This window comes from Pteropus vampyrus, unplaced genomic scaffold, assembly GCF_000151845.1.
Source record: "Pteropus vampyrus isolate Shadow unplaced genomic scaffold, Pvam_2.0 Scaffold25, whole genome shotgun sequence".
Lineage (NCBI taxonomy): Eukaryota > Metazoa > Chordata > Mammalia > Chiroptera > Pteropodidae > Pteropus > Pteropus vampyrus.
Genome location: NW_011888806.1, coordinates 7,215,454 through 7,218,917, shown reverse-complemented (window position 1 = coordinate 7,218,917; position 3,464 = coordinate 7,215,454). Strand labels below are relative to the sequence as shown.

Genomic DNA, 3,464 nt, shown 5'->3' with positions numbered 1-3,464 from the left:
AAATGCCAAGATTTTGAAAAGAAGAAAGTAAGGATTTGTTAATGGATTGCCGAAGGTTTGGTAGTTATTGTTTTGTTGTTGTTTAAGAGATGTTGGTTAAAACAGAAATGCCTTTTAGGAAATGAAATGCCTTAATTTTCTATCATCCTCTGTGTATATATGTGTGTGTGTGTGTGTGTGTGTGTACATTATTACAGTGCTGAATCTTATTAACAAATCTTTATTTATTTTATTTTATTTTATTTTATTTTATTTTATTTTTTATGCTTACAGCACTTGGTATTCCTTGGTGGTCTCCCATCCAAGTACTAATCAGGCCCAACCCTGCTTAGCTTCCAAGATCAGACGAGATCGGGCATGTTCAGGGTGGCAAGGCCGTAGACAACAAATCTTTAAATATCTACAAAATTTATATACTGATTAAATATCTGAAAGGGAGAGTACCTGGGAGAAGGAGTTGGGTGACCATATGATTATTTCTGGCCAAAAACTTTGAACAAGAATAATGTGTGCCAATTTTAGGTCAGAGTATAAAAGGCCCTTTGTTGTCCATTTTCCTTTTGACATGGTAATATAATGTTCCAGAATGTGGCTGCTCTAACTCTGCCCAGACAATTCTCAAAGGACATGAGAAAAATTAACCTTTTGTTTTCAGCCACTGTGACTTTGAGTTTATTATACAACATAACATAGTGCAACCTGATTAATATATCTAACTACTTCAATAATTTCACAATTTTGTTTAAGGCCTGACTTTTCTATAAGATCTGAATGTTTAGTGAAACAATATGTACAATATTTCATGTGGAAATATAGAACATTAAAGCTACTTTATATTTGTATATCCTCTAACAATATTTTAAAATATATTACCTCACTTATTTTATTAGTTACTTTACAAAACATGAGAAAATATTATTATTACTACCACTGTCTTTAAATTAAATAATTGAGATTAAGAATGGTTCAATAGTTTGCTATTTGTGGTAAAGCCAAGACTTAAATGCTTGGATATATTATAATCTATTCTTTTTTTTGTTCTCCATCACTCTCCTTTTATAAAATAATTCTAAGCATTGTGAATACCCAAAAGTCTGAGTCATGTGCAGTCAGAAAGTTAATAGAATAAATCCTATAATAGGAAGTTATATTAACGAAAAGAAAAATGTCCTCCATTAGGATGAAATTCATGACCACTGAGGACCTTAATTACAGAGCCAGGATCTGTAAAGATACATAGTCATTGATTTTGTGCAATAGGAAATTAGTAACAAATTATGCATATTCTGAATAACTTCTTTATTAAAAATTTATGGAAAAACCATCGAAAATATTGGCTAAATAGTCCCCCAAAGGTAGAGCTATATATTTTTCTTGAAATTGGGACTATGAAAATCAGTATATTGTAGTAAAATTGAGGAAGCTCCTTTTATACTTTTTATTTGGGGTCATTGGAACAACTGATATTCAAAAAACTGCATTTCTGTGAATCCTAAGAGAATTCTTGAAAACTAGTAACTAACCACTGATTATAATGGGGGTGGGAGGAAGGGAGCAGTAGGAGAAATAAGAAAAGCACAATGTATTTATTATCAACAAGGAAAAAGAGGCAAAATAACAAATATAATGAATTCTGGGCATGTCCTTAACATTTATCACACTATCAATATTGTATAAATTTTGCCTAAATAGGTGCTTAAGACCTGGTGTTTATAGTAAATGCTTCCAAGATTTGAAGAAAAATCTTCCATCTATTGTCTTGAGAGGAAATCTGTTAAATGTTTGTTAAAATATAATGGCATGTGTATAGTCAAACCTACCACTTATCTTCACATCTAGCCAGTATGAATCACAAAGCCTACATGTGCGACTTTCATCACAATGGAAATAAGGAATAAATGAAACTATTAAATAGAAACTCTCTTGAATGAACCACTTTAACATTCTTCTCTTCAAAGACAATCTTAGTTTTTGTTACTAGCCAAGCTTATTTTTAAAAGTGGCACTTCTATTAAATATTTCAATTTGAATATCAATTTAAGATTCAAGATAAACTCATATCTTGTTCACCATATTTTGTAGTAATTATGAATTATGCACATTTTAATATGTTTTCACATAGAATTTAGAGTATAATCTTGCACAAAAAAGTCACTCAAAAGTCTCTTCGATTTAATTGTTCCCATGCCATCAATTGCCTGTGTGTGTGTGTGTGTATGTGTGTATGTGTGTGTGCGTGTGTACACAGATTAAGACACTTTTCCACCTGAAAGAATTAAACAAGAAACATTTTATTAATACTAGAGATCTACATGCTAGGGACTGAGGAAAGCCCTGTGCCTACGCCTATTTCTTAAGGATTAGAAAAGAAATAGCTGATATTTTCAGGTTTTAAAGGGTAAAAAAAATATGATTTTTCACTACCTTGTCAAGAACAAGCTATAAGAATATGTGACTCTGATATTAGCCATATGTTCCATTTCTCAGCTATTAAGTTCTCCTTCAGCACAGCTGATTAATTAGAATTTTAAATCAGGCAATTTACACCTGTGATATCATACATCACTTGAGATCCATGGGCCTGAAATCCTCAGGATGTTAGAGATCCTCTAGGGTCTGAGCAAGAGGAGGGGAGAACAGTTCCATAATATGGTGCACTTGTATTTTTTAATAGTTCTTATGGTTCATATAAATGTTCCATTAAGGGGAATGAGTTCTGGAGTACATGTTATCAATAAGGGCCAGAGGCTAATAAAAGACAAATTTTCTGAAAGCTTTGCTCTGGATAAAGCTTCGGCCAGCCTATATAGAATTTTTATTCTATCCTAAGAAAACAGTGGATGAATACTAGTGAGAATAGAGAGTAGGTCATACAGGTATGTTTAAAGAATTGAGCTTAGGTACATGAACGTCCCAGTAGGATTTCTAGTTTGCTTCTTATATTAAATGTCAACAGTTGAGGATCAGGGAGGAGGCTGTGACATAGCATGCATAGGACATGTGAGTAAGAGCAAGGAGGAAAGAGAAAGTGTCTTCACAAGTTAAAAATAAAACTACTTGATTGAAGTACAGACAGTCTCTGACTTAAAATGGTTTAACTTACACTTTCTTGACTTTACAATGGTGCAAAGTGATACACATTCAGTAGAAACCATACTTCACATTTGGAATTTTGACTTTTTCCTAGCCTAGCGACGTGTAGTACCATACTCTCATGATGTTGAGCAGCCATCACAAGGGGAAACAATCAATACTTTACAGTGTTGCCAGCATTTTGGTGATATTGTGTTTTGTGTTTTCACCTCTCATCATCCTGTCTTCAAAACATCCATCTGTGTTTCCTGCTTCTGGTGAGGAGAAGAAGAAGGCAATTATTCTTCAAATGAAACAACATAATTGCCAATTAGGCTAATGTAAGTGTTCTGAGCACATTTAAGATAGGCTAGGCTATGATGTTCAGTAGG

General features: G+C 33.1%; 1 pseudogene; it reads right to left on the bottom strand.

Annotated features, from left to right (window-relative positions):
- Positions 1-264: 264 nt before the first annotated feature.
- Positions 265-383, bottom strand: LOC111737348 (annotated as a pseudogene).
- Between the last annotated feature and the right edge of the window lie 3,081 nt (positions 384-3,464).